This window comes from Periplaneta americana, chromosome 6, assembly GCF_040183065.1.
Source record: "Periplaneta americana isolate PAMFEO1 chromosome 6, P.americana_PAMFEO1_priV1, whole genome shotgun sequence".
Taxonomy (NCBI): Eukaryota; Metazoa; Arthropoda; class Insecta; order Blattodea; family Blattidae; genus Periplaneta; species Periplaneta americana.
The window spans coordinates 27,376,454-27,392,017 of NC_091122.1; the positions used below are offsets into that span (position 1 = coordinate 27,376,454).

Consider the following 15,564-nt stretch of genomic DNA (forward strand, 5'->3'; position numbering starts at 1 on the left):
GTTATGAAACTTAGAAAATTCGGCAAGCTAAACAAAATTGCTTGATAGAAGAAAAATTGTCGTCATTACAATCAAGCTAAACAAATGTGATGATTTGCCTGAGCGAAATGCATTTCGTCAGTAAACATGCAGCAGTAGTCTGGAGTTAGTTAACCGTGAGAGAAACTAGGAGCTAACGAATGTTTATATAAACATCGTATTTGTGGAAGGTGGCGTCTCCCTAATTCGTACAAAACATTTACCTATATGTTGCGTAACACACCATAAATGGGGGAACATTCAAGTTATAAAAGCGCCAACACCGAGGCGGGAATGAACCAGGAAGAAATTCGGAAGCAACACAATGTCTCGTCTTTTATTCCTGATTTTGTCAGCATACGTAGTGTACATGGTCTTTGCATCTCCGGTAAGAATATTAGCATAGAAATTAATATTGAATGATAGTGATAATTAATTGTAAAAGGACATTCAACAGTCACTTAACAATTCAAAGTGTTTTAAAAATGATAATTTTGGGATATAAAAACAAAACATCACTGTGTTCGTCAAAGTGGTTTCATTATCACTAGAGTCCTGTGTGTGTTTACCTGAAGTCTTCAAACTACCCGCAACAGTGTAGGTATGTATGGAGTAGGCGGTTGGAAATTTATTTATTTTTATTTATTTATTTATTTATTATTTTGCTAGTAATTGTAACAGAAAATATAAAATATACAGAGAAACTTTAGCTCGCCCCTGAAAGAGTAGAAGTCGTGCTCAGGGGCGGATTCCTGAATTGAAATTAATACTTATACAATACAATTATAATTAATAATTATACAATACAATTTTCAATTATAGTATATAAATTTAAATTTACAATTTTTATAAAATCCATACATAACTTTTTAAATTTAATACTAGAACTATTCGAATTGACAAGATTAGGATATTTAAATATAAATTTGTTATATATTCTTGGGCCTAAATTACTACTATGATTAAATACTGTAACAGTGTTGCATTTTGTTTCATAACTGTGGGAATACAATTCAAAACTATTTCGATTTTTATGTATGAATTTTATTAATACAACATAATAAATTTGTCTAACGTTAAGTACGTTAAAGTCTAGAAACAAATTTTGAGATGGAAAATCAATAGGTTTATGAAGACATATTTTAATTATTTTCTTCTGTAATAAATAAAGTGGATTAAAATTGGATTTAAATGAGCTACCCCTTCCTATAATTCCATACATAATTACCGATTGAAATAAAGTTAAATATATTGTAGGCCTACGTAATAAAATTTTGACAAGTAATTCCTCAATAAAACAAAATAATATACTATTTTACGTAATTCATTACAAAGGTAATTAATGTGTTGGTTCCATTTTAAATGATTATCGAAAATTATGCCTAAATACTTAACTTCAGAATGAATGCTAAAATACAGTAATTTAGCACCAAACACGTTATTGGATAGAAGAAAATGTATTTTATCAGAAAGAAGGAAATATTTTTCATCTGAAACACTTAAAATGGTTAAATTAATTCATTTTAATGTGTAGAGTCTCGTAAAGCACGCACTCATAATTTCTTTTATTTTTAGTTTTCACTGAAATTTATACATGGACGTCATTTTATTTTTACTAATATTTTTAATATTAACCTGGCTATACATTTGGATTAAAAGTCTAGATCCGGAAACACCACTTGCTCCTCCTTCCAAGACTGGAGTTCGATAATACTGGCGTAAAATACAAACAAATCACTTTACTAGGTATAGGAGGGAAGAAAAGTAGTTCATCCATTTATGTAAACTAGGAAATATCGCAATTTTGAGTTTGATAATTTTCATTAGGTTTTTGTTTAACCAAAATACAGTACTGTCTTAACACTTAGTGTTTTTACTCACGAACTGAGCTATCCATTCGGACGTATTAATTATACAGTGTATATTGTACTGTTACAGCACATTAGCGTACAATATATAGAATGAAGTTAAATTGAAAAATAATCATAATATGGATATTTAAACACATTTTTGAAAATGGTGGCCGTTCATATCGATACAGGCTTCAGTTCTTTTGTGCATATTATCGCACTATAGACTATTGTACCTAATACCAATTACCAGTTTCGTCCTTCGTACTAGTAACTCATGTTGAAATAATTCTGTACCTACTCTATAAAAGAGTACCTTACGTACTGTAAATTTAATCTTCACTTCTGCCCGATCCGAAAATATAAAATTACTCAGAAATGCTACCTATTGTCTTTCCAAGTGGTTTTGTCGCAGGGTCGTAATAAGGAGGGGGGAAATCAAGTGACAGTTAATTACTTAACGAGGCCCTTTTACTTAAATTATTTCAAACACTTGTATAATATTACGTAGACGTTCAATTCCTAACAGAAATTAATGTTTTCAGAAAAGAGCTAAGACAGCCCAGCTACTAGAGTTTACAGAGAGGCGAACAGAAGCAGGTGGGGGAAAACAGGATGCGACGTAGGCAAACGGACGAGAGTACCTGTGCGAAAATAAGATTCAATATTGAAAGCTCTTTCGTCACTGGAAAACGCGAGCATATTTCTGGAACGTAATATACTCACTAACTCAGTACTGCATAAGCGGCCTTGGCTCTGTGTGGAGAACGATATTAAGTTTATAAGTAGAGGAGGTGGGAGTGAAGTACATTCAAAAACTCAGGTACAATAAAAATTGAAGTAAAAATAAAATTATATCCCTGTATTTTTCTATTTGTTAAAAATTCTAAAATTTAATAAGATCTGAATGATGGGTCTCTATCACCACGGCATGGCGCGTCCTCAGGTTGCGAATAGAGGAGACGGCCTCAAAATATGGAGGGTAGCTGCGAATGTATTGAATAAGCAGTCGCCGACAGCCGGTAAGGGGTGGTCCTCCAGCTGGGAGGTTGAGCGAAAACTAACAACCAATCACCGTAAAAAAAAAAAACAGCTTGTTACGTAACCCCAACATAAGCCTCCGAATGGGACTGATTCTTTGGCGTGACCACAGCAAAGAAATAAGGTTATGAGATGTGGTACTTGGTAAACCTGAATTTATATAGCGACGATCACTTACGAGTAGTTCCTAAAAGGCTAATTTGGCCGTCTCTTCAGTATTGCCAACTAATACCAAATATCACCAAAGAGGGTAAAATCACAATGCTCCGTAATAATAATAATAATAATAATAATAATAATAATAAAAGTAATAATAATAATGATAATAATAATAATATAGTGTTAACAATAACAATGTCTTGCTTATTTACCACATCTCATCTTCATGTTGCGAGGTGTTTCCTAAATAGTTCAATAATTTATTTTCCTCCTGGACTTCTCACATATTATGTTGGTAATTAGGATTAGTATGATCTAATAATACAATTTATTTTGTCAGACAACATGAAATTTATTGCTTTCACTAAAGAGTTTACGATTCATGAGATCTAACCTAAAAATATACAGTAAAACCTCGTTAATCCGGACCCGATAAGCCGGACTTCGCTTAATCCGGACAGGTAAAAAAACCGATGAGTTTGGAAAAATTAAAGAACCTTGTTTTAAGACTTTCATACATTAGAATTATGGAATTACAATAATTACAATATTACACCTATAATATTACAAATAAAGAATTCCACATCTGTGGAGTGACGGTTAGCGCGTCTGGCCGCGAAACCAGGTGGCCTGGGTTCGATTCCCAGGCGGGGGAAATTATATGGTTGAGGTTTTTTCCGGGTTTTTCCTCATCCCAATATGAGCAATTGCTGGGTAACTATCGGTGCTGGATCTCGGACTCATTTCACCGGGATTATCACCTTCATTTCACTCAGACGCTAAATAACCTAAGCTGTTGATAAAGCGTTTCAAGAATAACTTACTGAAAAAAATAAAGAAAATTAATCAAGTCTGCATTAAAGTAATTAATATTATTATTGTATGTATTGCTTTACATTTTACTGTACTGTGTAATGTATTTAGGTCTATGCTTTTTAAATACACCATAATAAACGTGTGTTGTTGCTATACACGGATTTTAATGCACTTTCTACTGTTCTTTTAGGTTATTTAATTTAATCCGGACTTTCGTTAAACCGGTCAACTTATCCCCCCAATTAGAACGGATTAACGAGGTTTTACTGTATTTACTTTCTTGTATTTTCATCACTTTGCTTTACTGTAAACCGAAATCATTGCTGCCAACATTACACTTAGAAAATAACTGCTAGTCGTAGTATTTGTCAGTCCCCGAAATTCGAAACTAAGTTGGTAAAAGAAAATTCAACCTGAGAGCTAGAAAATCACTATCCAATAACATATTTACTAATAGTGAAAAAATGGACTATAAAACAGTTATATTACCGGTTGTTCTGTATGGCTCTGAGTCTTGGACTTTCACTTCGAGAGAGGAACAGAGGTTAAGGGTGTTCGAGAATAAGGTGCTTAGGAAAATATTTGGGGCTAAGAGGGATGAAGTTACAGGAGAATGGAGAAAGTTACACAACGTAGAACTACACACATTGTACTCTTCACTTGACATAATTAGGAATATTAAATCCAGACGTTTGAGATGGGCAGGACATGTAGCACGTATGGGCGAATCCAGAAATGTATATAGAGTGTTAGTTGGAAGGCCGGAGGAAAAAATACCTTCGCGGAGGCCGAGACGTGGATGGGAGGATAATATTAAAATGGATTTGAGGGAGGTGGAATATGATGATAGAGACTGGATTAATCTTGCTCAGGATAGGGACCGATGGCGGGCTTACGTGGGGGCGTCAATGAATCTGCGGGTTCCTTAAAAGCTATTTGTAAGTAAATATGTATCTACATGCATTTTGCTTATTGTAGAAGTCAGAGGTAAACAAATTCTGAGAGTCAGGTAGTCATGGCGACTAAAATATTTTATGTGGCGCTTCAATTGTTTATTGAGTTAAAAACATTTTAAGACTTCCATTTCTTTCATGTCACTACGACTAGTACATAGTGTTAACAAAAGCGGTTGTAGGAATAAATTCGATTGTGCATTTTAGATTAATATCGTTACATTTGTTGCGCATCTCAAGGTATATTTTGTGCGAGATCGTGCGTATTTGCTTGGTTTCCGCACAAAACCAATCCGCGGTAACTCTAAAATTCCACATTCATTATTCCCAACCTGGGGATTATTCCTATGTTCGTCCATGGTCTGGAATTTAGGTTAAGTTTAGATTTAAGACCTCTCCTGGCACCACATTATCATAATCATCCTATCACATCATCGGGGTAATGTAACTCCGCCTTCCAGGCGCCCCAACCTCAGAAGTGGGTTACAACTAAGCCATGGCCAGGAGAGAAGACAAGAAATGTCGAAAAGACAACCTGGTGGCATTGGATAAAAAAAAATAAAATAAAAATATAAAAAAAGTATTCTCAACCTAACACACACAACTATTTCCCTCTTCTTACCGCTTAAGTGACATATTGATTTTACTGCTTTAGGCTTCTAACATTTTATTTTTAGAGACGTTCAATATAGTAATAATTATAAATTGGAACTTACCACTGCAATTTCACCTAAATTGCGCTGTTAATTATTGTTTTTAAATATTTGCAAAAATTAAGTAAACTCTACAACTCCACTAAATTTACTGCATTCGTGATGCAAGTAATATTAAGGAAGCCGTGAAAAAATCAACAAGATTCCAGATGCCGATGTTATTACTGCAATATGTTATATAAATAATATTTTAAAATATTAAAATGAAAAATAAATCATTACATAACGTTACCGTTTGTTTTAAGTTCGCATTTATAGACTGGGGGGAAAAAAAAGACAGACGTATATCACGGCCAGCTGGAGTATAGTAAACACAGAAAACATTTTAAAGCAACAATGTTGAAGATAGATATTTTTGTTTGGAAATTTGCCGTCATTGAACAGAAACCAAGATGGAGATTTCATTGCAACTAATTAGAAATTCCTTTTTTCAGGTATGTAATAAACGATCTTCGCACAAAATAATGTACGATACACGAGCGGTGTGTTTTCTTTCAATTCTCGGAAATTAAGAAAGCTCAACTACGTTTGGGTTTTTCAAACTTTTCCTCGAACATGAAAACTTCAACATACCGCTCTTGTGACGCATATTACTATTTCTACATAGCTTCTGAGCGTCTCTGAGAGCGTGTGTTTGCTTTGCATAGATATTTAATATTATTTAATATATTTCATGACTCACTGAGATCATAACGGGCCTTGGGTCTTATACTTGTTTGGATGATGATGATGATAATGATGATGATATATTTCAATAAATCTATCTTTATCTCAGCTCGAATGGTTTTCTCATACCATGTGTGGTCAAAATGTGATGGCTTGTGAAAATAAAGATGCTGGTTTCTGCCTTTTTTTATAGTTTTGTCAGTTGCTCGTAAAAATGGTGTTTTATTATATATAAGCTGCCTTTAAATAAATACTTTGTCAATGTTGTTATTAAAGCCTAGTGGTATTGTTGGCCACCTCCTTATACACACAAGTACACGAATAAACAGATGTAAACACACAGTACCAGAGACTACTGAAAGACTGCAGATCTGCAGCGTGAACTGTTGACTTCCAAATTGCTCTTCGTACCAAGCAAAGCTAGTGTGATCGTTGTACACCTAACTTGCAGTCTAAGTAACCAAACGCAGGACTCTAGTATTAGAAAATATTGGGTATATGTTCACCTTTGCCTTCTTCAACAAACACCGTTCTTTCCGCGACTCCATGGACAGCATTTTGCGGAAAATTCCTCAACGATTCCCAATTTTTTTTGCAAGATTGCATCTTTCAGTTACTGCAGGGCTCCTGGCCGTATCTCGAAAACTCGTTCTTCAAGATATCTTACAACCAGGAGTCGGCCGGAATGAAATCTGGAGATCGAGAAGGCCATATTGTTGGAAAGTGCTTACTGGTGACAAGATCGCCAAAGATCTAACTAAGTAATTGTTTTGCAAGGGTGTAGATGTATGGCATTACGCCATCTTACAAGCAGATTATGTTTTCCAGGTAGTGATTCTTGAGTCTTGGGGTGAGCAAGTTCTGCACTTCCCGTTTACTCCGACATTCTCTGTTATTCCATTGTTGTCTTCCTCAAAGAAATACGCGAATACGTTTTGCGGCCGCAATTGAAGAAAAACGACCGGGAAGACTGCTTCAAATGCTGCTGGAACACGATAATGCACGCCCGCACTCCGCTAACATGCTATCCATATTCTCACGATCTCGCACCCCACAGATTTCGAAATTTTCAGTTCTCTACCCAACAATCTTCAAGAGAACTCCATTTTTAACGAATATGTTTCACATACTTGTCTGGACCAGGAGATTTCTTCAGACGCGTAATCGAAAAGCTTTTCAGCGTTAGCAGAGAGTTATAGATGATGTAGGATAATGTATTAATGATTAATTTATGTCTTTTTTTCGTCTCAAACAAAAGTTTCCATCACATCACAGCGAAAAAGTCACTTCGAAGTTTTGCAACAACCCAATATGATATTTTTTTACAGGAATGCACGAAACTAACCATTTAAATTGTATGTTTTCTTTAATTACAGATAGAGGAAGGTTTGCTTTATGGACCTTTCACAAATACAACTGGCGTAAGTGCAAGGATAAATTTCTTTTATAATATCTAGTTTATTAAAACTTATGTGCACAAAGTTTTAAATGTCGGTGGACGAGATTAATGCAACTCATATCATACTGATGCGCATACAAGTTGTAGGAAGGGAAAAGAAAAAAAAAAACCATGTGAACAAAACAACCATCAAAAATAAACTTCATCAGGCTGTTTCAATTGTAATATAAAGTACACAAATAGTTTGTTCTGCTCTGAACGCACGCCTTGCACCTATGACCGAATGACTCCCCTATTCTCTAAACGAAAATAGCCTGCTTATTAATGTTTAAACTGGAATGTGGATGATCGATGCAAAATATTCTGCTGTTAGTATGAGGACGTTACATCGATATCCTTCATTCATCTTCACAGAAAAAAAAAATTAAGCTGTAATCCGGCGACCATGGGGGACAGATGATACATCCTCCCCTACCAATCCAACGACGACCAAAAGTTACCTTCTGAATATCACATGCCGCGGGAAGTATTCATTTCATTCATAGCTTTCTACCCAAGGGCAGGTCTTCCACTGCAAACCCAACATTCTCCAGTCTTCCCCTCTTTTCTGTTTATCTCTTAACATACGATCTATATATTTTAATGTTGAATGTCGTCTGTTATTTTCTTCTGTCCACAACTTTTCTTCCTTTCACCATTCCTTCCTTTAGTAGACAGTTCCTTCTTAGCCAGTGACTCATCAAATTTCGTTTTTTCTTCCTGATCAGTTTCAGCACTATTCTTTCTTCGCCCACTGTTTCTAGCAGAGTTCATTTCTTATTCTCTCTGTCCACTCCACACGTTCAATTCTTTTCCATATCCCTATTTTAAATGCTTGTATTCGATTCTCTTCACTTCATCGTAATATCCATGTTCCTGCCCCAGATTATGTATATATCTCAAGAAAATATGATAATGATAATAAATAAATATATGAATAAATAAAAATATATAAACAAATAAGTAAATAAGTGAAGAAAGAAAGAAAGAAAGAAAGAAAGAAAGAAAGAAAGAAAGAAAGAAAGAAATAAGTGAGTGAAGTTATGAAGGAAAACTAGAAGGAATGAATGAATGAATGAATGAATGAATGAATGAATGAATGAATGAATAAACGGATGAATTAATGAACGAATTAAGTAATTAAGAAATAAATAAAGAAATAAATCAATAAAGAAATTAAATAAAGAAAGAAGAAATAAAAATAAATAAATATTACCTTATTCTCTCCTGCAATATCCTTAACATTTGTGCCGTTTTTAAGGCTTTGAATAATATTTACTTTGTTAGAAATACTCAGACGTGAACGTGTTTGTGACATGATGCCTTACCGGTATACGGGGACTTGGATTCTCGTCACAACACACCACGTTTTCTGCTTTGTTTAGACTCAAACGCATTCTACTAAATAGGCGGAGCATTGTACCGACACCTGCCTTATCACCAAAATAAATTTGTGCACACAATTTTTAATCACACTGTAGCCTATTACAGTTCTGTTATATTAATTACATATGCAACTTTGTTTTTCTTTTTTAGTGGCCACAAACTACTGTACCTCTCATATATGTTTTGCTTAGTCCTACGCCTTACGTCTTGGGTGGATGAAAACGAAAAATGTCGCTGAATCATGACAACAGTAAATAGCAGAATAGAAAGTTTTGTAACAATGTTATCAATAATGTACAAATAAATTTTAAAATATGTTTGTGGAGTGTTATTTTTTACCTCCTTTTTTTGAGGAAGGCCCAAAGGCTTGCACTGCAACCTGACCCTTATTGCGCCCATCTCATTGTGGGATGATGATTGTTGAAGTCCCTAGGGCCTTATTCCTATAAGTACGTGATTCACTGCTTGGTGCTATTTTATCGATTCAGTTACGGCATCCAAGTCTGAAGGAGTCCCTCTTTTGTACGCAGCCTTCTCAGATCGAAGGCTTAATCTTTTTCTTCTTCTTTTGTATTCATTGTATGACCTGGTACCGAAATGAGAGTCTCATCATCTTTCGCCAGTGTATAGTATTGAATCGTTTCACCATGGCTGTTCTTAAGGTTTGCCTGACTTCAATAAAACGAGAAGAAAAGAGTTACCTAGATATATGAAAAGCTGTAGACGAAACAATTATGTTGAATAATTAAATGTTTATTGAAAAGTCTTCGGTATTAGAGCTGAGGATCCTATTCATGTGTGATGGAAAAACACTGTTACATATGAGTACATGTTTGCTCGCTTTCGCTTCCTATCAGAGATAAAAATTGTTTTATGTGAAATATTCCGTAGTATGTTTTGGAAAATCTATTGAGTGAAATCCCAATATATTCAGTCAATTTAAGGGAACAGTGTATTATGATAATATACAGGGACATCACGTTATTTTTACTTCAATTTTTATTGTACCTGAGATTTTTAATATACTTCACTCCCACCCCTTCTGCTAATGAAGTTTAATCGCCTTCCACACAGAATCAAGGCCGCATAGGTATGCAGTCAAAGTCGCCTTACGGTGATAGTCAACAGTATTGAGTTAGTGAGTATAGTACGTTCCAGAAATATGGTCGCGTTTTCCAGTGAAGAAAGAGCTTTCAATATTGAATACTATATTCACACAGTTACTGTACGTTCGTTTGCTTACGATACATCCTGGTTTCCCCCATTTGCTTCTGCTCGCCCCACTGTAAAGACTAGTGGCTGGGCTGTCTTAGCGCTTTTCTGAAAACATTAATTTCTGTTAGGAATTGAACTTCTACGTAATATTGTACAACTGTTTAAATAACTTAAAAAGGTATCGTTAAGCAATTAACTGTCACGTGATTTCCTCCTTACTAAGTGAAGATTGAATTTACAGTACGTAAGGTACTCTATATAGAGTAGGTACAGAATTATTTCAACATGAGTTACTGGTGCGAAGGACGAAACGGGTAATTGGAATTAGGTACATTAGTCTAAAGTGAGATAATATGCACAAAAGAACTGAAGCTTCTATCGAAATGAAAGGTCACCATTTTTAAAAATGTGTTTAAATATCCATATTATGATAATTTTTCAATTTAAATTCACTGTCTAGGATTGTACGCTAATGTGCTTTAGACAGTATAATATACACTGCACAATGAATACGTCCGAATGGATAGCTCAGTTCGTGAGTAAAAACACTCATTGTTAATACAGTACTGTATTTTGATAAAGAAAACCTAATTATAAAACTCAAAATCGTGATATTTCCTAGTTTACGTAAATGGATGAACTACTTTTCTTCCCTCCTATACCTAGTAAAGTGATTTGTTTGTATATTACGCCAGTATCATCAAACTCCATTGTGGAAAAGGATAGCAAACAGTGTTTCCGGTTCTGAACCGTTAATTCAAAGGTATAGCCATGTTGATATTATAAATGTTGGTGAAAATAAAATGATGTCCCTGTATTATTGAAAAATTTTAGTTTGTCCTTTAAATGTGCAGAAATTTTATTCAACAAATATAACATTTAAAAATTCCTTTTCGGTACGAAAAGTTAACCTTGTTCGAAACATTTTATGCACATTTGAAGGACAGAAAAAAATTATTTCAGTCATTTATTATCATAATACACTGCTCTCTTAAATTGACTGAGCATATTGGGAATTAAATCAATGGCTTTCCCAAAACACGCTATGAAATTTTCCATATGTAGCAATTTTTACCTGAAAAAGGAAGCAAAAACGAGCAAAATAATATTGTACTTTTTTGTTTGAAATATCTCAAAGAATAACCCCCTGAAATTAATGGCACTACTTACTGTTCATTGTGCATATTCGACCTACGGGGAGATAACAAAGAACAATTTATTGTAACTTTTAAGATTATAACATTTAATCTGACGTCACTCGTGATACCATGAAAAGAGAAACGAATGATAAACTTCGTACATAGAGATTTTCCATACGGTCGACTGACTTCATTGCCCAGTCATTTAACGTTACAGTTTTTGAGCTTTTCGCGTGCTAAATTGATTTAAATTCCATAAGCGGGGCAGTGTGAACGAAGTAATATAAGTGGTCTTCAGGCTAGGAGCCCACAAAAGTATTGAGATGAGTTGCAAGATCCCGTGCAAGGACCGGACAGGTGTACCAGTTAGGTTACACTTCCTCCTGTCTCCAGAGTACTGCACAGATTATACATTCCTGATCAGTTTCAGCACTATTCTTTCTTCGCCCACTGTTTCTAGCAGAGTTCATTTCTTATTCTCTCTGTCCACTCCACACGTTCAATTCTTTTCCATATCCATATTTCAAAGGCTTGTATTCGCTTCTCTTTACTTCATCATAACATCCATGTTCCTGCCCCAGATTATGTATATATCTCAAGAAAATATGATAATGATAATAAATAAATATACGAATAAATAAAAATATATAAACAAATAAGTAAATAAGTGATGAAAGAAAGGAAGAAAGAAAGAAAGGGAGAGAGAGAAAGAAAGAAAGAAAGAAATGAGTGAAGTTATGAAGGAAAACTAGAAGGAATGAATGAATGAATGAATGAATGAATGAATGAATGAATGAATGAATGAATGAATGAATGAATGAACGAATTAAATAATTAAGAAATAAATCAATAAAAAAGAATTAAATAAAGAAAGAAAAAATATAAATAAATAAATAAATATTACCTTATTCTCTCCTGCAATATCCTTAACATTTGTGTCGTTTTCAAGGCTTTGAATAATATTTACTATGTTAGAAATACTCAGACGTGAACGTGTTTGTGACATGATGCATTACCGGTATACGGGGACTTGGATTCTCGTCAAAACACACCACGTTTTCTGCTTTGTTTAGACTCAAACGCATTCTACTAAATAGGCGGAGCATTGTACCTACACCTGCCTTATCACCAAATCACAATTTTTAATCACACTGTAGCCTATTATAGTTCTGTTATATTAATTACATATGCAACTTTCTTTTTCTTTTTTAGTGGCGACAAACTTCTGTACCTCTCATATATGTTTTGCTTAGTCCTACGCCTTACGTCTTGGGTGGATGAAAACGAAAAATGTCGCTGAATCATGACAACAGTAAATAGCAGAATAGAAAGTTTTGTAACAATGTTATCAATAATGTACAAATAAATTTTAAAATATGTTTGTGGAGTGTTGTTCTTTACCTCCTTTTTTTGAGGAAGGCCCAAAGGCTTGCACTGCAGCCTGACCCTTATTGCGCCCATCTTATTGTGGGATGATTGTTGAAGTCCTTAGGGCCTCATTCCTGTAAGTACGTGATTCACTGCTTAGTGCCAACTTATCGATTCAGTTACGGCATCCAAGTCTGAAGGAGTCCCTCTTTTGTACGCAGCCTTCTCAGATCGAAGGCTTAATCGTTTTCTTCTTCTTTTCTATTCATTGTATGACCTGGTACCGAAATGATAGTCTCATCATCTTTCGCCATTGTATGGTATTGAATGATGTCACCATGGCTGTTCTTAAGGTTTGCCTGACTTCATAAAACCAGAAGAAAAAGGGTACTTAGATACATGAAAAGCTGTAGATGAAACAATTATGTTGAAAAATTAAATGTTTATTGAAAAGTCTTCAATATGAAGCACGGCATTACATTAGAGCTGGGGATCCTATTCATGTGTGATGGAATTAGAATTTATATATCTTCTCACCATTCGTGAGCTGCCACAAGGGACAAAGAGTACTTAACCATAGAAATTTTTACAAGTTCATAAAAACCATTGATTTTGTTTTAACAATAAAATTCCTACAAGTACATAACTGCAAATAATTTTTTTGAGATTAGTGAAAATATACCAATTTTTAGAAAGGTAAGTGTTACAAAAAAGTAAGGAATGCTACTGAACTTAGTTTCATTTCGAATATAGGTGATGTTTCAGGAGAGCAATTGATCCTTTCAATGCAGCTAAGGTTACAATCGGAATAATAGATATAGGTATTCCAAGCCTCTTAAACACATCTTTCATGAAGAGAGTAGCGGTACCTCTTGCTCCAACCAGAAGTCCGATTACTTCAAGCTCTTCTAGCTGGTACTTTTGGAGGTAATATGGAATGGTAGGATTGTAGATATTCTTTTTTTCATTATCCACTTCTGCTGGCTGTTCCTCATCCGTTTCGAAACGCACAGTGGGATCAATTATGAATCCAGATCTTGTAGATTCCTTGAAAGCTATTATATCTATGCGCCGTGTACTGCCAGTGACGGAGAGACCATGTACTTCTTCAAAGGTGTTGTAATCGGCATGTTTAAGGGCAGTGGCTATAATTGATCGTACTTAGTGGTGTCTAGCGTTTCGCAGAGCTTCGCCGTGCGGACAGGATCCCAGGACGTGTGCAAGAGTTTCAACCTCGTTGTGGCAATGCCTACAACGGTTGTCCTGAGATCTTCCCGGCACAGCACGTACTGCAGCAACATTCCCAACCATTTTAATGCCATTCGCTGTTGGAGAGTCCTCCGTGTTTGCAAATCCATTTCTGGCACCAGGATATTGTTTAAATAACACTGACGCGCATGAGTACATTTTTGCTCGATTTCGCTTCCTTTTAGAGATAAAAATTGTTTTATGTGAAATATTTCGTAGTATGTTTTGGAAAATCCACTTATTGAAATCCCAATATGCTCAGTCAATTTAAGGGAACAGTGTATTATGCTAATATATTATTGAAAGAATTTTAGTTTGTCCTTTAAATGTCCAGAAATTTTATTCAACAAATATAACATTTTAAAATTCCTTTTCAGTACGAAAAGTTACTCTTGTTCGAAAGAAATTTCTGCACATTTAAAGTGAGGCAGAGGTGAATATTTCAAAACCCACAAAATTTATCCCATTTGTTTGAAATTGATCATAGATACTAAGTATGTTATTAGTAATGGGCATACCAAGTTTCAACTTTCTAAGTACAATAGTTCTGTAAATATTAATAATTTTATAAAACTTTATATCGTTTGATATAAAATGCTCCATGCACCATATTGTAAGAAATTTTCAATATTTCTTTTTATTTATATGTTCAGAGAAGGTATATAAATAATGATAAGTATTAGTTTATTATGGGAATAATATAGTAATACAGTTATCTTGGTTTTAATTTCATACTTTTAAAGGGCACAAAATCAAAAACTAACATCGGAATATGAAAAGAAATATAATAAGAATGGAAAAAACCAAATTTTCATTTTTTCTTCAGTTTTGTTCGAAAATTTCACCTCTGCCTCCCCTTAAAGGACAGAACAAACATTATTTCAATCATTCAAAATTTCTTATTATCATAAGATATGTACTGTGTCGGGGTTTTATATTGTTGGAACATTTCTCGAACTCTTCTTTCATGGCCTTCGGAGTTTCTTCTCATATTAAAATTATATGCATCTTCCGAATTCAATTTTTCGTAAAATATATCACTACCACCTTCCAAATCAGTCATGATGTACTATTTTCTTTATTTTAACCTGCCCAGTCTCGAAGCATTTTAACCATAACTTCAGATTAAACCATCTGCGCATGAGTCAGCAGTTCAGAACTCCCAGTTCCTGATCTTAATCTAGAACCAATTTCACTCGTTCCGAGCGAGTGCTAAAGTACGGAGGGACAGGGAACTGAGTGTTCAATATCGGTTCGGAATCAATTGTAGTCTTGTTGGAACGCATATTGAACTACTGCGCATGAGCAGGCAGTTCAGAATCGTTTCTGAACCGTGCTGGAACAATCCTTTCCATAACATTTCACTCAATATTATTAGACGTCTTTTATACTTACCGGTACCATTATAGTTTACTAACTTACTACCACTGAAATCAAATAAAACATAAATCTAATCGATTCGTATTCGAAGACAAAAGTCTACTTTGTGCGAGATCGTGCGTATTTGCTTGTTTTCCGCACAGAACCAATACGCGGTAAGTATGAAATACCATA

The 15,564-nt window shown here is 34.6% G+C and overlaps 1 long non-coding RNA gene across 1 annotated transcript; it reads left to right on the top strand.

Annotated features, from left to right (window-relative positions):
• Positions 1-329: 329 nt before the first annotated feature.
• Positions 330-9,357, top strand: LOC138701164 (uncharacterized). Its single transcript, XR_011332469.1, has 3 exons — positions 330-406; positions 7,593-7,637; positions 9,191-9,357. It is a non-coding gene; the product is annotated as an uncharacterized lncRNA (long non-coding RNA).
• The last annotated feature ends 6,207 nt before the right edge of the window (positions 9,358-15,564 follow it).